This window comes from Pinus tabuliformis, chromosome 1_2 (assembly GCF_031772625.1).
Source record: "Pinus tabuliformis cultivar Carrire ecotype Pingquan chromosome 1_2, CPIR1, whole genome shotgun sequence".
Classification (NCBI taxonomy): domain Eukaryota; kingdom Viridiplantae; phylum Streptophyta; class Pinopsida; order Pinales; family Pinaceae; genus Pinus; species Pinus tabuliformis.
Genome location: NC_142298.1, coordinates 79211276 through 79238334, shown reverse-complemented (window position 1 = coordinate 79238334; position 27059 = coordinate 79211276). Strand labels below are relative to the sequence as shown.

At 41.0% G+C, this 27059-nt stretch overlaps 1 pseudogene; it reads right to left on the bottom strand.

Annotated features, from left to right (window-relative positions):
• LOC149204517 (polyubiquitin-like) overlaps nt 1-12100 on the bottom strand; it is a 43748-nt pseudogene extending 31648 nt beyond the window's left edge.
• Between the last annotated feature and the right edge of the window lie 14959 nt (nt 12101-27059).

Here is a 27059-nt window from a genome sequence, read left to right as displayed (position 1 = left end):
GAAGCCTCGAGCAACGAATCTAGCCTTGAAATTTTTCAGCACTCCCATCAGCTCTATGTTTGATCTTGTGGAGCCATTTTGAAGTGACACTTGTCCTTGGGTCTAGGAACCACATCCCAGACATCATTCTTCATGATCGACTCATATTCCTCGTTCATTGCATCCTTCCAAACTTGGTGTTTCACGGCTTTTTCGAATGTACAAGGCTCAGATTGTACAATGGTAGTCATGGAAGCTAAGTACCCTTGGTACCTGTTCGGCTTCTTGCTTTCACGAAATGTCGTCTTGGTGCAATATGTTTCTCAGCATCTTCAAGAGTATCTTTGAGCCACAAAGGTCTTTTTCTTGAAGTAGAGGGCTCACTAGGAGGTGGATCAATGGGATCCATCAAACCTTCAACATCGGGCATCGGATCATCCGATAGAGATTCATCTTGCTTTCCTACATCATCATCATTGTCCTTCCCAGGGATAGGAAGATCTCAGACTTTCCTAAGGGCAAAATCTTCATCGAAAGTGACATCATGACTTATTTCCACTTTTCTTTGACTAGGCACATAGAGTCTATATGCCTTCGAAGTTTCATTGTAGCCCACAAATGTTCCTTTCTTCCCAGATGTATCTAGCTCGTTTCTTTTCTCTTTCAGCACGTAAAAATATAGAGGACAACTAAAAATTCTAAAATGAGAAACATCAGGTTTCTCACTGGTGAAAACTTCTTCGGGTATCATGAAGTCCAATGCTTGATGCGGTCATATATTTTGAACATATACATCGGTTTTGGCAACTTCTCCGCATAAGAACTTCGGTAGACTTTGGTCATGAAGCATGGCACGGGTGGCTTCTATGATAGTGCGATTCTTCCTTTCGACAACTCCATTTTGCTCAGGAGTATATGTAGTAGTGGTCTCCCTCTTAATGCTAGCTTCTCTACAATAATCATTGAATTCATTTGTCTCATATTCGGTCCCATTATCGGTCCTTAATATTTTGATCTTCTTCCCTGTTTAATTCTCGACCAAGGCTTTGAAAGAGCAGAACCATTTGAACACTTCGTCCTTCTTCTTCAAGAAATAGATCCATGTTTTGTGAGAGAAGTTGTGCACAAAAATTGCATCGTACAAATATCCACCCAAAGATGTCACGAGAAACATACCTGATAGATCAGAATGGACCAATTGAAGAATATCGGTGGTTTGACTTTGACTTGAGGGGAATGGTCCTCTTGTATGTTTTCCAGCTGTGTCATGCTCCTATACCAATAGGTGTCATATTTCATGATTGACTTGATTAGCTCTGTAATATGTTCATACTTTTTCTTGTTGCAAAGGTTTTCCAACAGCAACTGATGATATTACTCTTATTTGTTAAATTCCTTTAAACAAATTACTTGTTGTTTCCTACGACAAATATCATAATACATACACTGCAACCTTCACTTAATTAAATATTATGCGGAAACAAGAGACTGAGCAAGAAAGAAAAAGCAACACAATTGACAATGTTATTTTTGGACAAATGTCCCCGAAAAAACCTAATGTGGGAAAACCGATGTAGCAGATCTGAGGGTTTATTATTATTAGGCAGTAGGAAATTCTGAATACATCTCTGAATACCTCTCAACTTATTCAGTTACAGAGAGAAATACTGGCAGAAATATTTGTGAGATTACCTCACACAATGATTGAGAAAAATTCCGGCTGATCCAGATTTTGGATGAGGTGCCTCTGGCAGGCCGTACGCTGACTCTGCGTAGTCCTCACGCAGTCCCTGCGTCAACCTCTGTAGGCAATGCGTCACTCAGCGAACTGATCGATTTGCTGCTTGGAGTCTCTGCTCTCAGCCTCTTGGTCACACACCCCAGCTCTTGGCTTCTGAAACTGACCCTGCCCAGCAAAATCTTGGACTCTCTCTCACCCTCTGTGCTGTCTTTGCGTGGCCCTGCGTCAGCCTCTGCGTGAGAGCTGCTGGATCACTCTCTTCCTCTCTTTGCTGATGATTCTCCGGTTGAGAAAATCTCTCTCTCTCTCCGGATGCTATCCTTGCCCTTCAACTACAAGAAATCTCCTTGATCAGAACTTCCTCCTGAGAACTTTTCACTTCAGAAATTTGATCTCTTAATCTCTTGGTATGTTTTCCAAATGACCCTCGAGCTTCCTTAAATAATCTTCTTGTTGACATTCAACGACCCAAATTAAATGCTAATCAATGGCTAAGATCATTTTAGATTGATCCTGGTCTTCTTCTAGAAGTTACACCCACAATTAGATTAAAACCCATTAATATTTTTAATTATCCAAGTTTAGATTTAGGGACCCATTAAACATTATTAATTATTTTAATAAAATTGTTTCTGGGTTGAATTTCCCAAAATGCTTTCTGGGTTCTTTGGAATACATGTGCCCAATCCCCCCTGCAAAATTTGAGGCCTAGAGCACATCCAATGCTACCCCAAATGAATAGAGGGTGAGGAGACACATCCATTGGGCTTCTTGAGCCTACATTTGACGAGGGACCTTGACAATTTGTGCATGAGAGAGAATAAATTCAAAATTCCATTTCTGCTTGTCCGAATGAGATGATCTTTATATCAAAATTGGACCTCTCGAAAAGAGGAATCCAATGCAATAATCATCTCCATCATATGAGCTGTCCCAAGGTGGAATTTGGCCCTAGTTGCCAATTTTAACACTCCCTCTCAACTAGGGAGAATTCCACCTGCCAATCCATTTGTCATCATCATACCATCCTATCATCATGTACCATCTTTGTCATCACTTCTCTACTCTGCTCTGCTGAACCATGAAGTAATAATGAAGAAGAAGTGATCGAGAGTGAGTCATAAGACCTTACCACTCTCCATTGACAAAAGTCAGTCCTTGATCCCAGATCAAGTTGTTGAATACTATGCATCCTAGTCATAGGGAGTACGACAGTACACGATGCATCCATCGGTAGTGCTGTGGTCCCTAACCACTTTTCCCAACTCAATGGCCAGATGAGAGGTACTTCCCATGAGTCCCAGACTCCATGGGTAGGATGTGTGTTGGGGCACCGACAAGAGAAGGTGAACCACTCATCCTACTCATATGCCATAGGAGAAGGTGAACCACTCATCCTATGCATATGTCGATCGTAGGGGAAGGTGAACCACTCACCCTACATGCATGTGTCCGCAATTGTAGGGGAAGGTGAACCACTCACCCTATGGTCGCTCATAGCTCCAAGAAGTACCCCAGGCCCCCAGGTGTTGGAAATACTGAGAGGGGGGTGAATCAGTATTTCTTACTATTTATTTTTTAATTGTTCTAGTGATTGCCAACAACCTATATAGATATGTATATGTATACACAGAACACAGAAATCAACAGCTGAATTTAATGCTTTTATTAAAACTCAAGACAGTGCAAAGAAATAAATACAATATAAGTATAAATCTGATTGTGAATAGTTTCCAAGCTCCAACTTGGACTTCAGTGAGGCTCCAACCTCTAGAGCACCAACTCTGTTTTGCAGTGGTTCTGCACTTAGGAGCACCTACCCCAATGACTTCAGTCTTGTTCAGTTCTGAGGCTCCAACCCAACCTTGGTATAAACAGGTATGCTGTTGCACTCTATTCAGCTGAGGTTGTCTCACTCCTGCTCTCCTGCCTCTGCTGCTTCTGCTGCCTCTATAGCCTCCGCTGCTTTTTCTGCCTCTTTTGCCTCTGCTGCTTCTACTATCTCACCCTCGGGTTCTTCACCACCATAACCTCTCCAATAGCTCTCTGTTTCTACTGTTTTATACATTCTCATGCCTTTGTCCATTCGTTTCCGCTTACACCGTCTCTTAGGCTTCCTCCTCAGTTGGTGTCTTTTCCTCTGACTTCGCTTGATCTTTCAGCTTCCCAATACGACCAAATCCATTTATTCCTATCTTGGTCCTCTCCTTTCCCGAAGATCTTTGAACTCTAGGAGGGCCTCTGTTGCAGTAGCTCTAACTGGTTGCAAAGTCCTAGCACTCTGACATTGTAAGGCTGAACCCTGGCCAAACTCTGCAGTGGATCCGAAGAAATTGCTTCCAAAGCTTCCGAAAGGCAATCTGACTGTGCCATCGGTGCTGGTTATCTTCGATCGGATCTGTGCATCAACCGCCACAGAAGGACGATGATTTTCACGAAACGATCCCGCCGTAACAGACGATCTCATCATGGTGGAAGCCGCCATTGCCATTGCGATCCGAAAACCAAAGGAACGAAATCTAAGAAAACTGATATAAAAGTCTAGAAACACCCTTTTGCCCCGCCGTTTCTCTTTTATTCCAAAAACCCACGTAATCGCGCCCATATTAGCCTCTGCCGCATTCGCAATCGCAGCCGTTGATCACCCTCATCCAACAGTTCCCGCGTCGCTACGGCCTTTTGCTTGCACTTTAAACCTCGTGCATCTCCTCACCGTCCGATCAAACCTCGCCGCGATCGGACGGAAGTCGCACCTTTCCTTGCCGAAACCTGCATACGCGTTAACCTGCGGGGGTGGCGGTTTTCATCTGCTGCACGTCGTATTTTTATTGGTTCGCTGGCCCTTGTACGTATACCACCGAACCCCGATGGGCGGTGCGGGTAATACCGCTTACCGCCTACCTGTACGTCTCCCGCGCATTATCGTCCGCGCATCTTTCGCGTGCGACGACCGTTGGATCCGCTGCTTTTTGATCCGACGGCTCACATTCAATCGTGTCAGAGCTTTCGACTTCCAGAATGATGGTCTTGCCAGTGAGGGTTTTGACAAAGATCTGCATTCCCCCTCTGAGACGGAGAACGGGGTGAAGAGTAGATTCCTTCTGAATGTTATAATCTACGAGGGTTCGGCCATCCTCAAGCTGTTTGCCAGCAAAAATGAGCCTCTGCTGATCAGGAGGAATTCCCTCCTTGTCCTGGATCTTTGCCTTAACATTGTCAATCGTATCTGAGCTCTCCACCTCAAGCGTTATGGTCTTTCCGGTCAATGTCTTCACGAATATCTGCATCCTGAAATCTAAAATTTACGAACAAAACACCTTAAATAAATTTCTTGAGAAAACGGTTCACAGAGACATTACGAAAATTTCCCAACGCTGGATTGAAACAACATATTTATATGGTTTCTGCTCCGATGGCTCTATGTGCTCCTCTTCTTCGACTTTGTCTGCTCCTCTCATCTCTATCTGCTCCTCGAATATTGCCATATTGACATCAATGACAATCTGTGTCCAACAATCTCCCCCTTTGTTATTAATGGCAATATTCTTCTGCTTTCTCCCCCTTTGACATCAATGTTAAAGGGATGCATATGGACTCCCCGTGTCAAACTGCTCCCCCTGTCCTGCTACATCTTTATGAATGAACTTGAGTGATGATAAAGAAATAACCCCCATCTTTTGACGCAGATGTTCGAATGCTTCTCGAGGAAGAGGTTTTGTGAAAATATCAGCTATCTGCTCCTTAGTACTGATATATTCTATGACGATGTTTTGTTCAGCTACTTGTTCATGGAAGAAATGATACTTGATTGGTATGTGTTTGGTTCTTGAGTGCATCACAGGATTTTTGCTGAGACTAATAGCACTTGTGTTGTCACAATAGACGGAAATTGGTTGATCTGTACATATGTCGAGATCTTTTAGAGCTTCCTTCATCCATAGTATCTGAGAACAACAGTCTGCTGCAGCAATATACTCAGCTTCGGCTGTGGATAATGATATGGATGATTGTTTTTTGCTGAGCCAGGATACCAAACAGTCTCCTAGGAAGAATGCATTTCCACTAGTGCTTTTCCGATCATCTATACTTCCAGCCCAATCAGCATCAGTGTATGCAGTTACAATCAATGTTGAGTCCTTTGGGTACCAAAGACCAAAATCAGAAGTTCCCTTCAGATATCTGAGAATTCTTTTTTACAGCTAATAAATGGGATTGTTTGGGAGCAGATTGAAATCTTCCCACCATTCCTACTGCTTGCATTATGGTTGGTCGTGTAGCTGTTAAGTATAAAAGGGCTCCAATCATTGACCTGTAATGAGTTGCATCTACTAGAGGGGAGTCATCATCTTTGCTTAGTTTGCAGTTTGTGGTCATAGGTGTGCTCATGGGTGCACAATCCTCCATTCCATATTTTTTGAGCATGTCTTTTAGATATTTGGTTTGAGATATACACAATCCTGCTCTAGTTTGAGATATTTGAAGTCCAAGGAAGTGGGACAGCTCTCCTATAATTGACATCTCAAACTCTTTTGACATGTTTTGAGAAAATTCATGGCTCATTTCATCATTATTACTAGCAAAAATCAGATCATCGACATAAACAAGAGCAACTAGTAACTTACCTTGATCTGTCTTTATGTATAGATTGCTTCCAACCACTCCCTTTTTGAAGCCTTGTTGTTGTAGATAGTGATCCAGTCTTGCGTACCAAGCTCTAGGAGCTTGTTTCAACCCATATAAAGCCTTTTTCAACTTACAAACTAAGTCCTTTCCTGCTGTTAGATCAAAACCTTCTGGCTGCTCCATGTAGACTTCCTCCTTGAGTTCCCCATTTAGAAATGCTGATTTCACGTCCATTTGATAGATTTTGAATCCTTTTGAGCAAGCAAATGCCAAGAACATCCTGATGGCTTCCATACGGGCCACTGGTGCAAATGTTTCTTCAAAGTCAATTCCTTCAATTTGTGAATAGCCTTTGCAGACAAGTCTTGCCTTGTTTCTGATAACCTGTCCTTCCTCATTCATTTTATTTTTGAACACCCATTTGGTTCCTATTATGTTTTTGTCCTTTGGACGAGGTACCAGCTCCCATGTCTTGTTCTTCTCAATTTGGGTCATTTCTTCTTCCATGGATTTTACCCAATGAGGATCCTTACTTGCTTCTGCAAATGTTTCTGGTTCTATCATAGATAGGAGGGCAATGACTTTTCTCTTGGGTGTAATTGTTATCCTTCTTCGGGTCTGCACACCTTCATCTTTATCGCCAATGATCTGCTCTTCTGGATGGTGTCTTTGGACATACTTCGTCTTAGAAGGGGTATTAGGTGGTTCTCTTTCCTCTTCTTCTTCTTCTTCTTCCTCATCTATTTCTTCTTCTTTAGGTTCTTCTTCTTCAATGAGAGAGTCATCTTCATGTTCTTCAATTTCCTTTACTGGAAGATCTTCATCAACCTTTACATCAATGCTTTCCACTATTTTCTTCAGTCGATAATTGTAGCACTTGTAAGCCTTGCTCTGTGTAGAGTATCCAAGAAATATCCCTTCATCAACTCGAGAATCAAACTTTCCTGGTGAACCATCATTTATTTTTATGAAGCACTTGCTTCCAAAGATCTTGAAGTACTTCACCGAAGCAGCTCTTCCTTTCCATAGCTCATAAGGAGTTTTATCACAATTTGGTCTTAATTGAGTTCGATTCAGTGTGTAGACAGTTGTCCCTATTGCTTCTCTCCAGAATTTAGGCTGTAAGTCTGCTGCTAATAGCATAGTTCTTGCCATTTCTTGGACTGTTCGGTTTCTTCTTTCAACTACCCCATTTTGCTGAGGTGTTCTGGCAGCCGAGAATTCCCTTTTAATTCCATGAATACTACAGAACTCACTAAACTCGTTTGATGTGAATTCTCCTCCTTTGTCTATTCTGAGGCACTTAATTTTTGAATCTTTTTCATTTTCTACAAGGGCTTTTAGATTCTTGAAACACTCAAAAGTTTTAGATTTATACTTTATGAAATATATCCACATCATTCTAGTATAATCATCAACAAATAACACAAAGTACCTTTCTCCTTGGAGTGCTTGATTTCTAGTTGGCCCACATACATCAGCATGGATGATCTCTAAGGGCTTCGATGTAGAGTGTTCCTTTGTCTTGTGGCTGATTCTGGTCTGCTTTCCATGTTGACATGGACCACATACTGCTTGATTTGGTTTGAACAGCCTTGGGATGTCTCGTACAGCTTTGATCTTGCTGATATTGATCAGATTTTCGAAGCTTGTATGTCCAAGTCGCTTGTGCCACAACCAACTCTCATCTGTCTGACTCAGGTAGCATTTATTTTCTTGAATCTTGTTCAGAATGTAAATGTTGTCTGGTGTCCTCACCCCTTTTGCCACAAGTTTCCCTGAGGCAGAGTTCCTTATTTCACAGTCTTTGGTGCTGAAAACAACCTTATGTCCTTGATCACAGATTTGGCTGACACTCAAGAGGTTGTGTTTGAGTCCATCAACCAGCAGAGCATCTTGAGCTTTTCCTTTTCCATTGATTAGAGTAACTGTTCCTTTTCCTGCAATTCTGCCAAATCCACTTCCAAAGGACACATTCCCTTCCTTTTTGCTCAGTGAGACAAACTTCCTTCTGTCTCCTGTCATGTGTCTGGAGCACCCACTATCTATAAACCACTGGTTTCCATTATTTTGAGCATATAGAGCCAGGACGCATTTGTCCATGCTGGAGTTCTTGCTACTCGTCTTTCTTCCTTTGAGTGGGCAGTCTTGTTCATAGTGTCCATTATTGTAGCAGAAAGAGCAAATCAGATCAAATTTGGTCAAGGGATCAAATGAATTAAAGATTTTGATTTGTCCCTGCCTTTTGGGGGCATATGAGTTGATTATTCTATCCTTTAGCTTTGTCTTTTTACTTCTGCGGGCCATACAATGTCTGGCTTGATGACCGAAGTTTTTACAGTGAAAGCAGTGTCTAAGAAAGATGGTTTTGTAATTGTTGAAGCAACCACGGTTTGAGTCGATTTCCTTCCTGGGAATTACTCCTCCCTCCTTCTTTGGATTTGCGATGGGCCCTTGGTGGAGTACAGGTTTGTATTTGCTGTAGTGTCCATGATTCGATTCCACATTCTTCTTTGGAGTAATTCTCTCTTCATTCTTGGGATCTGGGGTGCACTTTTCATCTTTTGTATTGCAGGAAAGTGCATTGGCATAGCTTTTCGCATTATTCTTAGTGCTTGAGGATTCTTCTTTGAAACCTATTCCAGACTTGTCATGTTGAGGTTTTTGATTTTTCAGAATAGTCTCAAGTATTTGAGCGCTTTTACAGCCCTTTTTAATTTGCTCCAACTCCTTTCTTAGAGACACTATTTCAGTCTCGCGTTCTTCACAAGTCTCTTCCTTTTCTTTAAGCTTTGCTTCCAAGAGGTCTTCTCTCCTTGTTATTTCCTCGTTTTCCACTTTGAGAGAAATGATTTTGTTCCGTAGTTTCTCATTTTCTTCAATGGCACTTATTAACAGTTCATCTACATTTCCTTCCAGCCCTGAGTCATCATCATCTGCGAGTGCCATGAATAATGCTTCTTGGCTTTCATCATGATCGCTTTCCTCTTCTGATTTCCTTTTGATGACCATAAACTCATCCTCATCAGACTTATCTTGCTTGGAGAAGAAGTTTTTCTTATTGAACCCTTTCTTTTTATGTGCCATTCTTTTAGAATTTCCTTCATCATCACTGTCATGTTTATGAGGACATTTTGCTGCATAATGGTCTATTTTACCACATTTAAAACAGATAAGAGGATACTTGCCTTTAAGCTTAGATCCTTTCTTCAACTTTCGTACAAATTGAGTCAATTCGAATTCCACATCTGACTCATCACTACAGTCATTCCTTTCTTTCCCCTTCTTTGACTTTGAGGCCTTGAATGCTGCATCTTTGGAGCTTGGGCCACCTTTCCTTATTTCATAGGCAGTGAGAATTCCATGGAGTTCATCCATTTTGAGGGTATCTAGATCCTTTGCTTCTTCTATAGCGCTTATTTTGGAGTCAAACCTGTCTGGAAGAGACCTTAATACCTTTTGAACAATGGTACTTTCTTCAACTTTTTTGTCCAATCCTTTCAGGGAATTTACCACTTCAGCTACTCGGAGGAGGTATGCTGCAATATCTTCTTCATCTTCCATCCTCAAACTTTCAAATTGTCTTCTGTGAGTTTGAAGCTTTGCCTTTTTGACTTTTGAGTCTCCATCGTACAAGCCAACTAGCTTCTCCCACATTTCTTTGGCCGAGGTACAGTGCATGATTTTTGTAAACTCGGAATCAGTGATTCCACTAGTGATGGAGTTCATGGCCTTTGCATTTGCGATGTAGGCTTTCCTCTCGTCTTGGTCTATTGGAAGAGTGGAAGTAGTTTTGTATTCATTTTGAACAAAATGCCAGACTTCAGGTCCAAGGGACATTAAGTAGTAAGTCATTCTTTTCTTCCAGAAACCAAAGTTAGTGCCATCGAACAAAGGAGGTCTTCCTGATGCTTCGTGGTTTCTCATCATGGCTGCGGATCCTTCTTCAAGCTGTTAGGCTAGTATGAAGAAGCCTGCTCTGATACCAATTGTTGGAAATACTGAGAGGGGGGGTGAATCAGTATTTCTTACTATTTATTTTTTAATTGTTCTAGTGATTGCCAACAACCTATATAGATATGTATATGTATACACAGAACACAGAAATCAACAGCTGAATTTAATGCTTTTATTAAAACTCAAGACAGTGCAAAGAAATAAATACAATATAAGTATAAATCTGATTGTGAATAGTTGCCAAGCTCCAACTTGGACTTCAGTGAGGCTCCAACCTCCAGAGCACCAACTCTGTTTTGCAGTGGTTCTGCACTTAGGAGCACCTACCCCAATGACTTCAGTCTTGTTTAGTTCTGAGGCTCCAACCTCTTGGGCTCCAACCCAACCTTGGTATAAACAGGTATGCTGCTGCACTCTATTCAGCTGAGGTTGTCTCACTCCTGCTCTCCTGCCTCTGCTGCCTCTACAACCTCCGCTGCTTTTTCTGCCTCTTTTGCCTCTGCTGCTTCTACTATCTCACCCTCGGGTTCTTCACCACCATAACCGCTCCAACAATTCTCTGTTTCTACTGTTTTATACATTCCCATGCCTTTGTCCATTCGTTTCCGCTTACACCGTCTCTTAGGCTTCCTCCTCAGTCGCTGTCATTTCCTCTGACTTCGCTTGATCTTTCAGCTTCCCAATACGACCAAATCCATTTATTCCTATCTTAGTCCTCTCCTTTCCCGAAGATCTTTGAACTCTAGGAGGGCCTCTGTTGCAGCATCTCTAACTGGTTGCAAAGTCCTAGCACTCTGACATTGTAAGGCTGAACCCTGGCCAAACTTTGCAGTGGCTCCAAAGAAATTGCTTCCAAAGCTTCCGAAAGGCAATCTAACTGTGCCATCGGTGCTGGTTATCTTCGATCGGATTTGTGCATCAACCGCCACAGAAGGACGATGATTTTCACGAAACGATCCCGCCTTAACAAACGATCTCATCATGGTGAAAGCCGCCATTGCCATTGCGATCCGAAAACCAAAGGAACGAAATCTAAGAAAACTAATATAAAAGTCTAGAAACACCCTTTTGCCCCGCCGTTTCTCTTTTATTCCAAAAACCCACGTAATCGCGCCCATATTAGCCTCTGCCGCATTCGCAATTGCAGCCGTTGATCACCCTCATCCAACGGTTCCCGCGTCGCTACGGCCTTTTGCTTGCACATTAAACCTCGTGCATCTCCTCACCGTCCGATCAAACCCCGCCGCGATTAGATGGCAGTCGCACCTTTCCTCGCCGAAACCTGCATATGCGTTAACCTGCGGGGGCGGCGGTTTTCATCTGCCACACGTCGTATTTTGATTGGATCACTGGCCCTTGTACGTATACCACCGAACCCCGGTGGGCGGTGCGGGGAATACCGCTTACCGCCTACCTGTACGTCTCCTGCGCATTATCGTCCGCGCATCTTTCGCGTGCGACGACCGTTGGATCCGTTGCTTTTTGATCTGACGGCTCACATTCAATCGTGTCAGAGCTTTCGACTTCCAGAATGATGGTCTTGCCAGTGAGGGTTTTGACAAAGATCTGCATTCCCCCTCTGAGACGGAGAATGAGTTGAAGAGTAGATTCCTTCTGAATGTTATATTCTGCGAGGGTTAGGCCATCCTCAAGCTGTTTGCCAGCAAAAATGAGCCTCTGCTGATCAGGGGGAATTCCCTCCTTGTCCTGGATCTTTGCCTTAACATTGTCAATCGTATCTGAGCTCTCCACCTCAAGCGTTATGGTCTTTCCAGTTAATGTCTTCACGAATATCTGCATCCTGAAATCTAAAATTTACGAACAAAACCCCTGAAATAAATTTCTTGAGAAAATGGTTCACACAGACATTACGAAATTTCCCAACGCTGGATTGAAACAGCATATTTATATGGTTTCTGCTCTGATGGCTCTATGTGCTCCTCTTCTTCGGCTCTGTTTGCTCCTCTCATCTCTATCTGCTCCTCGAATATTGCCATATTGACATCAATGACAATCTGTGTCCAACACCAGGAGCTCCCAGAGCTCAGTGTCAAACTCATACGAGACCCTCATAGAAAGGTCTTTCCACGACTCCAAGTCTCTCTCAGAAGGTTAAGAATTTGACCTTCCCCAAAGGCTTCGTGAGAAGGTCTGCGACCTTCTCATCCGTCCTGATGTGTTGGAGCCTTATAGGTCCCCGTTGTACCATATCCCGGATAAAGTAGTACCTGATATAAATGTGCTTAGAGCGATCGTGGAACATGAGATTCTCTGAAAGGCGAACCACACTCTGGTTGTCACAGAAGATCAGGGTGGTATCCAACACGTGCTCAAATAGCTACTGAAGAGCTTTCTCAACCAAACAGCTTCACAACTGGTCATACTTGCAGCATTGTATTTAGCCTTGGCGGTGCTTAAAGCAACCGATTTTTGCTTCCTGCTCATCCAAGATATTGAAGCCGACCCTAATGAGAAACAACACCTAGACGTGCGCTTACGATCCACCACACTGCCAGCCCAATCAGCATCTGTATATCCATGTAGCCCCAAATTCCCAGCAGTGTATCTTAGACCATAGTGGATTGTGCCCAGGAGATATCTCAAGAGATTCTTAGCAGCAATCCAATGAATGTGATGAGGCTCGACCATAAATTGACTCAACGTGTTCACAGCGAAGCATATGTCAGGACGAGAGTTTACCAAGAACATCAGCCCCCCCACAAGTTGACAATACTCGAAAGGGTTCGCTATTCGGGCCCAACAACACTTCCACATAACTTCTTGAAGTTGAGTTCCATCGGAGTAGATACGGACTTGCAATTCACCATCCCACATCTCTCAAGCAGCTTCACAATCTATTTTCCTTGAGAAAGGAAAACCTCACCTGGTTTTTGCCAAACCTCCAATCTTAGGAAGTAGTGCATCAGTCCTAGGTCCTTCACCTCGAATTTGGAAGCCAACTCCCTCTTGCATTGATGAATGAGAGGATCATCACCTGTCAGAAAGAGATCATCCACATAAGGGACCAGAATGAGAGGCTTCCCTTTTCAACCTGTAGTATAGGTTCGGGTCAGCATCGCTCCTCGTAAATCCTAGCTTCATAAGATAGCTATCAATCCTCTCATACCAAGCCCTAGGGGCTTGCTTCAACCCATAGAGGGCTTTCTTCAACTTGCATACATGTGTCTTACGATCTTGAACTTCGAATCCCTCGGGTTGTTCTACATAGACTTCCTCTTTAAGCGAGCCATGCAAGAAAGAAGTTTTGACATCCATTTGGTGTAGGCTGCATCCTTGCGAGGTAGCAGGGGCTATGATCGAACGGATGGTGGTATATCGGGCAACCAGTGCAAATATCTCATCATAGTCTACTCCTTCCTTTTGAGAGAAGCCTTGAGCAACGAATCTAACCTTGAAATTTTTCAGCACTCCCATCAGCTCTATGTTTGATCTTGTGGAGCCATTTTGAAGTGACACTTGTCCTTGGGTCTAGGAACCACATCCCAGACATCATTCTTCATGATCGACTCATATTCCTCGTTCTTTGCATCCTTCCAAACTTGGTGTTTCACGGCTTTTTCGAATGTACAAGGCTCTGATTGTACAATAGTAGTCATGGCAGCAAGTACCCTTGGTACCTGTTCGGCTTCTTGCTTTCACGAAATGTCGTCTTGGTGCAATATGTTTCTCAGCATCTTCAAGAGTATCTTTGAGCCACAAAGGTCTTTTTCTTGAAGTAGAGGGCTCACTAGGAGGTGGATCAATGGGATCCATCAAACCTTCAACATCGGGCATCGGATCCTTCGATAGAGATTCATCTTGCTTTCCTACATCATCATCATTGTCCTCCCCTGGGATAGGAAGATCTCAAATTTCCTAAGGGCAAAATCTTCATCGAAAGTGACATCATGACTTATTTCCACTTTTCTTTGACTAGGCACATAGAGTCTATATGCCTTCGAAGTTTCATTGTAGCCCACAAATGTTCCTTTCTTCCCAGATGTATCTAGCTCGTTTCTTTTCTCTTTCGGCACGTAAAAATATATAGGACAACTAAAAATTCTAAAATGAGAAACATCAGGTTTCTCACTGGTGAAAACTTCTTCGGGTGTCATGAAGTCCAATGCTTGATGCGGTCATATATTTTGAACATATACATCGGTGTTGGCAACTTCTCCCCATAAGAACTTCGGTAGACTTTGGTCATGAAGCATGGCACGGGTGGCTTCTATGATAGTGTGATTCTTCCTTTCGACAACTCCATTTTGCTCAGGAGTATATGTAGCAGTGGTCTCCCTCTTAATGCTAGCTTCTCTACAATAATCATTGAATTCATTTGTCTCATATTCGGTCCCATTATCGGTCCTTAATATTTTGATCTTCTTCCCTGTTTAATTCTCGACCAATGCTTTGAAAGAGCAGAACCATTTGAACACTTCGTCCTTCTTCTTCAAGAAATAGATCCATGTTTTGTGAGAGAAGTTGTGCACAAAAATTGCATCGTACAAATATCCACCCAAAGATGTCACGAGAAACATACCTGATAGATCAGAATGGACCAATTGAAGAATATCGGTGGTTTGACTTTGACTTGAGGGGAATGGTTCTCTTGTATGTTTTCCAGCTGTGTTATGCTCCTATACCAATAGGTGTCATATTTTATGATTGACTTGATTAGCTCTGTAATATGTTCATACTTTTTCTTGTTGCAAAGGTTTTCCATATTGTCAAAAAATCAAAAAATTTAAAAAATGTAAAGAGGGTATACCCTAAAAGAAAAATAAAAGGGTAAAAAGAATAAAATGGTTGAAAAATGAGAAGAAATGAACCCCAAACAAAATAGACCGGAAAGTGTGCAAGTCTAAATGCCACTACTATTTCTGTTTCTTTAATAAGTAATTGTGTGCAGCTTGTCATTTATGCCACAATTGATGAAGAGTCAAACTGTTCAAACTTGGCTCATTCATTTTTCAATTTCATGCGGTGGGAATAGAGAATAAAAATCTAACCAAACAGTGTAATCTTGGCAGATAAGTAGATAGGTAGAGTGAATAAAAGGAGCTCAACAGTTTAATCTGAGCCCTTGGATGTAATAAGGTTAGATTTAGATAGATTTCCATATGTAAAAGAAAAAGTGTGATAAGGGTTTGCCAGTCTAAGTGCACCCTAATAATGAAGAAAAAATGTCAGGCTAAAGTAGGTAGCGTAGGTAGATGATGTTGCTGAATGATACTTGTGATGAAAATGCTTCTAAATGTGTTGATCTTTACTTTTCTCACCATTGCAAGGCATACATTACACTTGATGCAATTCGAGCAAGGCAAGGATAAATAACTAACTTCCATTCACATTTTCCCCTAAAAGATTTCACTAATTCCCCTTAAAGTATTGAGGACTTTAAAAATCAAAGGGGCTCAGAGCATTTCTCTGACTTTGGGAGGGACCAGACCCTCAGCCCAATGATCTAAAAGCCTAAGTACTCTAAAACATCCATCCACCATTCATTTCATTTCATAAATTTTGCCTAAGTAAAAAACCTATTTTACTTAGGAAATACATAATATCGCTTGAAAACCCCTTTTCTCGCTTTAGCCTAAGTTTTAATGTAAATCGTAAAACATTTGCTTAGCGCTTATTATCACTTTGTTTCATATTAACTTATTAACATCTATTATATAAATCCCAATAAATTACCCATTTCTCGTATTATGTAATTATATTAAAAAACCCCGACATTCTATATAATTCCCGCCCCGATGGTATATAACCATTATATAGTATAAAAAAGGGATTGACACACTTATCCGAAGTTGTTAAGAACCTTTCTCCGTCGCACTAAAGGGATTAATTAACCATTTGGGTTAATTAATAACTTACCCATCAACCAATAAAATTGGCCCCGATACGATTAAACCATGTTTTATTGCGTCGGGCCCCGCTGTATAAACTCCCGCCATCTCCATAGCCCGTCAGCCGTCCGATCATCGCGTCCCCATCCAACGGTCGATGGCGATATCGCGATGGCCCTTCCCACCTCGTTTTAACCCGCGATCGCCCAACGGTTTTCTGCCGTACCCCCGCCACGCGTCGCCCGCTCCATATGTTCGCTCGCCCTCTATTCAAAACCGCCTAGCCCCAAAAGCGGTGCGACGCTTACCGCTTACCACCCTTCCGCATAACGACAGCACGTCCCATCACGTTGATGTCATCCGCCTAATAAATGCCAAAAAGTCCCGCCAAACCCAAATTTTGTTAAATAAACGATAAAAACGTCATTTTCCCCATTATCCTCTGCGAACTGTTCTCCATGCAAAACAACGTTCAGTCGACTGTCCGAGCATTCAGCCCGCCACCTAGCCAAGAAAACTCCAACATCATGCTCCGTAGTCCGTCATTCAGCCTGCAAGTACACAGTTTACTTCCTTAATCCAGGTATTTATCCATTTTGCTCTGCAGCCTTGCAATTTCAGTTTTTCACTGAGAATTCTACCAGCAAAAGCCAAAATTCAATTTAAAAACAATCTGTGGCCGCCATAAAAAGACCCTAAACCTGCTGTTTAGTCCATTTTTTCCACAGAAACCCGAATTCCAGTTTGAATACACAAGAACCAAACATGGAAACTCCCATAGCCCTGAATGTCGCGCCCATGAATGCACCCCATAAAGACTTAGATTATCTACCCCTGGTTGACAAAGATTTCCAAATAAAAGATTTATCTAGTGATAGGAACAATCTTCAGGCCTTCTGCCAAGTCAGGGATAGCTATCTAAACAACTCTGATATTTTTGGATTGTGGGAATCTAACCTTCCCATGTATTTCCTCCCCTCAGTCCATGTTTTTCCAGAAATAATTCATCATTGCTATGCTAACTATGACCCTGTCCATAGAGCAGTTATGTCCCCATCCCAAATTGTCCTTTTTCCCATAACTGCTAAGTCCATTAATGAAATGATACAGTTCCACTCCACTCAGCCCCTTGCTCCTCTTTCCATGGGGTATCTACTTGAAAAAGCATCTCAATTGCCCACATCAGAGATAAGCCATATTACTCAGACCTTCATGCTACCAAAGCACCAGCCTAAAGGCCCACCTCCTTATCTGCAGACTTTTTTCATTGACACTGGCAGACTCATTGTTGAAATGATATCCCTGATCATGGGATTCAATTCCAGTGAATATGTTGATGATATCACCTTAGTTTTGCTATCAATTTCTACTCTAGAACAGCCCCTTGTTGTCAGATATGACTATGCCACTTTCATTGCCAACAAAATCCTTCATCAATTCATAAATTTGGATAGGGAAGGAGTCTTCAAATATACATCTTTTATATACCATCTTTTGTTGTATTATCAGTCAGATAGCTTTTTTTTCCCCATCAGGAAATTGGACTCAAAAGGAAATCGAAGGTCTGTGATTTTTTGAAGTTTCATTTTTCATAATACCAGTGAGTCCCCTTATACTTATAATCAGTTTATTGACTGGTTTGTACATCCAACAACCACTTTATTGATAGGAGTTTCCCCTCCTAGGATCACTGGTGACATGAAGAAGATTCTGCAGCTCTCTAAACAGTACAGGATAGGTGACTGGTACCTATATCAAAATCACACAGAAATCAGAATGTATGGGTGTGAACTTTGTCCTTTTAAGTTACCTAAATATGTGCCCATGAGATTGTTTGCATTAGAATATTTTAGATAGCTTATAAATGCAGACTTAGTCTATTTTTGTAGCACAAAGAAAAAGGCTCAGCTAAGAATCAAGAACCAGTGAGGCCCTTTTGTCATCAATTATAGAGATGCTTAGGAAGAAGCTGAAAAGATTTTACAAGACCACCTTAGATTGAAGAAAAGTTTCTGGTGGGTGCCATATGACCCAAATAGTTTCATATGTGACAGAAGGACAAAAAACAGGCTATCAGTTTATATACATCATAGGATCCCAGAAATTGAACAGTTTGCAAATCAGGATGAATGGGTAGAAGGGACCCTAATAGAAGAGATTAGTGAGCAGGAAAAGATGGAAATTGCTATGAAAGATCTTGAGAAAGCCCTTGACCTGGACTCTTTTGGACAGGTATCATTCAAGCTGCCTCAACAATCAGAAATTGGTACATCTTCTGCCGGAACTTCTCAACAGCCTGCACAAGAAACCAGCATACCAGTTACAGGAACTTCCAAAGGCAAAGAAGTAGAGACCACAAAACAGCAATCACTGATCAGCCTGAAAAGACCAAAGAACAGAGTCATGTATAGATTCCTCCAGCCCAAACTAAAGCAACAGAAATTCCAGCATTGCAAACTCCTCTAAATGAGGAAAGAAACAAAAAGAGGGACAAAGAAACCACCACACCTATCAGTGGACCTACAGAACAACCTGGAGCAAAGAGACAAAGATTGAATCCTCTTTCAGAAGAGGAAATCATTGAAGAAACTACAGAAAGTCTAAGAGAAGAAAGAGCAGTGAGCCAGCAAACTCCCCCATTTGAAGAAACCTCCCCTAGCTCACAAAAGCAGGAACTAGAAAGACAACACAGTGTAGAAGTATCATCCACCAGACCACAAAGCAAACAGGCCTCAGACATTAAGAAGACATTTACAGAGATAAAGGCCAGAAATGATCCAGTAAGGCTTCAAATTTACAATCAGTATTTGAAGATGGCCCCCTCAAACCAGCAGAGATTGATGTCAGCTTATGATATTAAAGAAGGCAAAATGTTAATGAGTTATTTTAAGCCAAAGGTGCAACAACCTCAGTCAGCAACAGATTACGTCAGAATAAATTTGGAGGTCTTAGCCAAAGATATTCATCCTATGGACCAAATTGAACTTCACAAACAGACTGGGGAAATGGTTTATTCCACACTGGCTGATAAAGCAATGATGACCCACAAACTACAAAATTCCTTCGATAATACAGCTGCTCAACTTCACTTGGAGAAAGCCTCTTCTCTGGCCAAGGATAACAGAATAAAATCATTAGAAGAGATCATTATTGGATTGGGACATGATCCCAAAGATGCTAAAGGCATACAGGCTCTGATCAAGAAGAAAGAAGAGGACATTGCTGCCCTGAGGAAACAACTGAAACTACCTCCTTCAAGGCATCCTCAGACAGCAGAAGTTATACAACAGAAATCAGAAGAAGATATGATGGACCTGCTCTTGAAACTTAATGAAATATTGAATGATACAGAGCAGGCATTAGAGAAAGCACTGAAGGAAAAGCAGGGAGAGTCGACCTCCCAGCCTCCTGAAGTAGTTCCCATAATCTCAACAGCAGTCCCTTCTACACTTGGAACAGCATTGGCTCCAAATGTCCCAGCAACCACAGCAGAGGTGATTACAGGTACATCAACAGCAGGTACAACATCAAGTAGTAGTACTAATATGAGCACTGAAGAATTGATAAAAGCCATGGAAGAACTGAACTTACAAGTTACAGAATTAAAACAAGCAAAAGAACAATTGGCTAATATAGAAAAGAAGTATGCTGCGTCAAAAATAAGTATTGCAGAAAAACCAGGGAGATTAAAGCCTTAGAAAAGAAAGTTAAAGCATTAGAACAAGAGCTCACTTTTGATAAGCCCCTGGCAGAGATCAAGAAAATCCTTTGGGCCAACATCATTCAATCTATAAATGATGTGTGGGCATCTATCCAAGTGATCTATGAGCAGATTGATTTAGTGAGAGCAGCACATGGAGAAATTCAACAGACAAGAGCACAGTTAGGACAAATGCCTGAACAAGCCAACAGGCTTATACATTTCTTGAATACCAAAAATAGGGAACAACTGGAAGCACTTGGCATCCCAGACAGGACAGACACTATTTTGGAAATCAAAAGGGTGCTAACTAAAAGAACTTTGATGCAGAATCTAGAAAGAAGATGTCAAGATATGCAGGTAGAAATCAATTCTTTTATGGAGAAGTTCACAGTTTTGTAGAATAAAGGGCTACCAAGTCCTTTGGTCATCAATGACAGGTTAATGAAGCACATTGATTATGTAGATAAATTGAATAAGTATGCAGGAGATCAAGCTAGTGCATCAGGAATAAAAGCACTTCCCACAGGCCGAATTCTCTATGATAGCTTGGAGAACTTATTCTATATTGAACATGAGGTAAAGCACTTGTTTCAACTCCAGCCTAATTTTTTCAGATATATAGAGACTGATGAAACTCTGAGGAAACATCAAAAACACAGATTGCCAGAGCAAAAATGGTGGGAAGACATATTGAAAATTTGTAAATTTACTGTTGGTAAAATGTAAATTTTGGACTTTTACCATAGTAAGGTGAACAGAGATAAACAAAGGTCAAATAGGTCGAAGTGTATCAGAATAGGTGAAAAGTATTGGTCAAAACAAGGCAGCCAACACAGAGTTACTAAGAGGACAACAGCAAGCCAAATAAAAAGGCCTGCCTCTAGCACATTCAGCGAGAATAGGAACAGCACATCAACAGTTCACTTTCCTCCTATCTTCGAGACTAGTTGTCTCTATTTTTCTGTAAAAATAATTAGTCATCATTAGAATATATCTCACTCTATTATGAGATATTTTTGTAAATATTTTTTGTATAAATACCCCCTCAATTGGAGTATTGAGGGTGGATTCTTAGACATTGCTGTAACATTGACTATTTTGGAATAAAGTGCTGTTTGGACCAACTTTGTGGCTTGCTGGATGAAGAATTTGGAGCTAAAGACTTTTCTCAGAATTCTTGAATCAAACACTGGATCAATAAGTTCATCTATACCTTGTGCTTTAAAGTTTTCCTTGTTTAAAATATCATCTATGTTTCACCTCTGAATGATAAATGAAAAAGAATAACTCAGAATTTGCTTAATTGCACTCTGTTTTCAATCATTATTATTCTCAATGTTTTCTTCTGAACTAGTATAAACAATGAATTATTGACTGCTCCTGTTTCCTAGTTTATTCATTTCAATCATTTAGTGAAGAATTCTTAATTGCTCTTTACTGATGGTTAGTCATATTCTGCTCATTTAAAGTATGTTAAAGGGTTCTTAGTTACCCTTTAACCCTTTAAGCCCATTCCATCTTTTAGTCCTTAATTGTTCCCTGTTTGACTACCTTGCTCTGTTAAACCATCCTTTGTGAATAAACCAATTCCACTTAAGCCATTTTCTTTGACTCCATCAGCCCAATGGACTAAGCTACTCAGTCTTGCCCCTTTGCTACTGAATCTCACCAACCAAACTCAAACAAAACCCCCAAACTTCACAACTAGCCTAATATCTTTTAAAAACCAAGCTAAATTATAAAGAGAGAGCCCTATCGGAGTACAGATTGGCTAGAATTTGTACTTAAAAGTTGGTTTTGGTTACCTCGGACCCCTTTCCTCTTCCCAACAACTTTTAGGAAAATCTGAGTGATAACAAGCTGCACAACCCAGACAAACACCTTCATGATCTATGTTGAATTTGAGCATACCTGTGACCATCTTCCTTATATCAGGTAAGGCTTTGTAATGAAGGTGAGCAAATCTTCAGTGCCATAATTCGGATCGAAGAGAAGTATTGCAAGTCCTTGGTCTCAACAGACTTCCTCCAATCTGATAAAGACCTTCAACCCTAAATCCAAGAGTGAATGCATCTCTTGGGTTCCTTTTCCAAAAACGAACCTTCCCATCAACGAATGTCACCTTGAAACCTTTATCTTCCATCATAGAAATAGAGACCAGGTTCTTTTCCAGATCAGGTACATACAACACTTCTTGTAAATGAAAGGTTTGGCCTTGATTTAAGTGAAGAGTAATAGTCCCAATTCCTTTCACGGGATAAGTGGCATTATCCCGAAGTATAATTTTCATATTAGTCTTCTTTTCAATCAAGTTTGAGAGGGCCTCCTTGTACCCAGTGAAGTGCCTTGAGATACCACTATCAATCAACCAATGATCCAATGTATTCGGAGGAGAGGTGGTGGTGAGGGCAGAAATAAGATAAAATTCTTTTTGTTTTTCTGCAACATTAACTTTTTCATACCTTGAGTTTCTCAACTTCTTGGGAGGACAACCATTTCCATTTCGAGCAACAGGAGCATTCCTCTTTCCTTTGTTGTTGAGCATGTTGTTCCTTTGATTGCCATTGCCTTTGAAGTTGTTGTTGTTGTTGTCATCTTCTCTTGGAGTATCCTTCTTGTGAGGACACTCTCTAGCAAAGTGGCCAAACCTATTGCAATTGAAGCATCTCCCTTTTCTTCCTTCTTTGAATCCTGAATTGAACCCTTGACCTTGTCTTCTTAGACCAACATTGTTCTTCCTCTTAGCATGAGTGGAGAACGCAGTAGGATTGTTTCCATTGGAGGGCTTGTCTCTTTCCATCATCCTTATTTTTTCTTGAGTGCATCTAGCCAATAATTCATTAAATCCCAGAATCTTGTCACTGTTGAGGATGGTAGTGTTAAACACATCCCATTCTCTTGTAAGACTTCCAAGTGCAATAAGAGTGAGCTCCCTTCACCCATAACTTCTCCAATCGATAGGAGATCATTTTTTATTTCGGTAATCCTCATGAAGTAGAATTGAATGGATTCTCCTCTATCCATCTTGATGTCTTTCAACTTGTTCTTGAGAAAGAGAAATTCATTTGCATTATTTACTTTGAACATCGCAACCAGCTTGTCATACATCTCTTTAGATGTTTGCAAATTAGAAATATAAGCAACCAAAGGCTTGTGAATAGAATCAACAATAATTTTCATAGCTTTAATCTCACCTTTCTTGTACTTTGTTTGTGTAGCAGCGGATGCATTTGAAGGAGGCTCTACTACTCTTCCTTTGACGTAGTCCATAGCATCATTTTCTTCCAAAGTCAAATCTAGAGACATCTTCCATGCATGATAGTCGGATTTGTCATTAAGCTTGTCCTCAGATTTGAAGTAAGATGTAGTCATCATTGGGACTAGTTCCAAGTTCTTGTCCAACAACTTCCCTTAGTGATTGCTTTCCCTCACTCTTGCTTGGGCTTTGTCTTCATTTGAGCTCCGATACCATGTTAATTTTAGATAACATTTGGATGTTCTATGTTTAGCACAATTCACTTCAATGTTCCTTATCAACCCAATGAAAATTTCCAATTATTTCCAGTAGCAATCACATTGACAGTAAATGCATATAGAACATAAAAACATGTGCAGAAGACAAGCCAAGACAAGAGGACACAAGATTTGGCGGATGCTAGGGAAAAACCCCAATGTGGGGAAAACCCTTTGATCAAATCTTTTTATTATTATTAAATAGTTCAACAGAGAGAGAGAGTACATAGATCAAATTCACTTGCCCAATACACAGTCAAAACAACCTTGTCAAAATTAGCAGTCAATAGCAGTCAACTTCAGCCCTAACCAGAAAGTCAACGCTGGTCAAATCAGCAACAAAACTTCCTCCAAGAAGCTCGGTCAACAACAGTCCAATTCAGCGTTCAAGAAGGGTCAAAGTCAACCCAAAACAGTCCACAAAAACTTAGTCAACCTTGGTGAAACTTCAGTTAGTCTTGCAGTCAAACAACCCTGTGGTCAACGCATGTCAAATAGCCTTAATTGCCTCGATTTTTGTGCTAGAGAATGCGACCTCAAGGGATCGGAATTTTGCCCAGAAAAACATAGTCAAAGATAGTTAAATAGCCCTTGGTCAACGCTGGTCTACACTCTGAAATTTCGGCCTGTAGTTTCACTTCTGAAATTTCGTCCTTCTATGCCACACGTGGGGGAGAGAGAGAGGCTGTCCAAGCTGTACGAACCAATCAAGAGAAGAGAGAGAGAAGAATGATGTGTGTGAGTGATGTTCAAATGAGGAGAGAGGTCACTCCTATTTATACAATTCATTGATGGCGAGGAGACACATCCATTGGGCTTCTTGAGCCTACATGTGACTGAGGCTAACCTTGACAATTTGTGCATGAGAGAGAATAAATTCAAAATTCCACTTTTTCTTGTCTGAATGAGATGATCTTTATATCAAAATTGGACCTCTCGAAAAGAGGAATCCAATGCAATAATCATCTCCATCATATGAGTTGTCCTAAGGTGGAATTTGGCTCTAGTTACCAATTTTAACACAACCATAATGGTCAATGAACAACTCTTGGAATCTGAAAATTACAAGTACCCAAAGGCCCACGACCAAGCTAATTTGTTGCTGTCCAAGATTGCCCATGGCCTCCTTAAAGTTGATTCTCAAGTGTTCTTGGGGTCCTACAACAAATAATTAGAGTTTCAAACTTTAGTTTCCTCAATCTTGCCAACCAACATAAAGGGTGAGCACAATAATTCTCTGCAAATCCAACCCTCAATATTAGTGGAAAATAGAGAGAGATGCTAGCAAACAATATCTACAAATATGCTCAAAATTTGACCAAGGAATTGGTGCAAAACTCCTTTTTTTCCTAATCTTCAATAGCAAAATAAAATCAATACTAGCACAAGAATTTGAGATAATTGGCTTGAAGTAAAATTTGATTTTTAAACACAAGCTAAAGGCCAAGGATCCCTGCAAACACAAGATCGTAAGATGAGGCCTTGGGAGATGACAAATGTGGGTTCTTCAATGAACTTGCTCAAGAGTGGGATGATTCCTCCAAGAATTTCCCCTTACGCTTGAGGCTTGATCCAAGATATGTCTCTACACAACTTCAAATACACATTAGATCCACATGGGTTAAAAGAAACACAATGATAAAGAGATATTAGAGATTTATTGGAAAATCAACTAAAAATTTCTCTATCTAGAGCAAATTCTCAAAACCAAATGCCAATGTGAGATAGCTACACATTAACAAATCTCTAAAAGCAATATGGAAATCATGGACATAATAACATAAGTAGAAACATGAAGCACAATGATTAAGATATTGCCATGCTCAAGAAGAACAACACATCATAAGTGAACCCCAAAGTCTTTTATTGCAATTGAATATGAGTGTACACAAGAGTAGAGCTTCCCCAAGCACAATAGCTCGTTTTCATTAATACAAAGTGATAGCCCAAAGCTCCTTTAAATAGAGAAATTGGAGGAGATCTTAATGTAAATCTCAATGCCAAGTGGAGAAATGGAGAAAATCTCAAGGAAAATTCGAATTCGCTGGTTGGAGCTCCAAATGCCAAGTGTAAAACCAAAATCTGGCAAGTGGACAATGTTTTGTTCTTCCCTTATGTGCCAAATTCATTTTTCCCTTCTTGTTGTGCCAAATGTGAAAAATAAAGGGTGAAATGGTGAGCAAACTCCATGCAAATCTAAACCAAGCTGCTGTATGATGCCATCACCACAAGATGAGCCCAATCTGCCCTGCGTAGAAGATGCCAGAACTGCTGTGCGTGTAGCTGAGAGCTGTTGTAAGTAGATGCTAAGGAAAAGAGCCTGCGTACAAGTGTAATATGTTGTAATTTCTAAGTCTAACTCGTTAGAAATGCTTCCTGCACTATCTGGTTTATTTCACCTAACTATTTAATTACTGAACAAGTTATTTAACCATATAAATACTGAAAATAAACACAAGTGTAGTCTCAACCATTTACAGATCAACAACTGAAAGAAATAGACAAACACACAAGAGACATCGTTATTTTTGGACAATCGTCCCTGGAAAAACCCAACTTGGGAAAATTGATGTAGCAGTTCTGAGGGTTTTATTATTAAGCAAATTTTCTTGAGTACAATTGGGTGCCAAACTGGCTCACCCGACAGAGAAATCTATGTGGCAGTAATACCTTTCTTCGGAAGCAGATATTCTGAAAGTCTGCTCCACAAAACTCTCTCCAATGCCTCTCTGAGGCACTGCGTCAGCCTGAATCCCTCTACGTTAGCCCTCTGATGCTCTGCGCAGGCTCTTTGGTCCTCTGCGTCACTTCTGCAGCCTCTTTGTCACTCATGCAAGTCCTCTGGCCCTCTGCGTAGCTTCTGTTGGGCAGACACCCTCTACGTTAGCCCTTTGATGCTCTGCGCAAGCTCTCTGGCCCTCTGCGTCACTTCTGCAGCCTCTTTGTCATTCACGCAGGCCCTCTGGCCCTCTGCATAGCTTCTGTTGGCCCTGTGTCTGCCTCTCTGCCTCTGCATTGGTCTTCTGACACTATCTCTGCCTCTCTGCTATGCACTCATTGCCCCTCGTTGCAACTCCGATCACCGGTTCAATTTCTCTTAGCAAACTCCGCTCTAGAAAATCGAACTGACTGATCAATCTTAGCCTTTTCTTATACTTTTTCTGTTGAGTCTTCAACGGCCGAGATTACATCTCTAAGCAATGACTAATATTAGATTTGGCTTGATCCATGTCATTTAGAACCTTCTAACCCAGTTTTATATTAATACCCATTAATATTTTTATTTTCCTAAGTTTAGACTTAGGAACCCATTAAAAATATTAATTATTTTAATATATCCTTCTCCGGGTAGAATTTCCCCAAACCATTTCTGGGTCTTGGAGATTTCATGTGCTTTAGCCTCTCCACCAATTTTCATGACTAGAGCACATCCAATGCTACCCCAAATCAACATAATATTGGTGAAGCATTATGGAGGCATATCCCATAATTATCTCAACTAAAGTCTTTGTCAAATATTTCATCAAATCTTTGATAATTCTCTCAACCATGCATTACTTTCTCCATGAGCAATCGTATCGCAAGCTTGGCCCACCTAACCATTTCCCACGTGCAAAAATCTTGTGCCATGTGTGATGCCAAGTCACTTTTCAACTTGACTTTTGACTTGGGATTATTTTCCAAGTCATTTCCA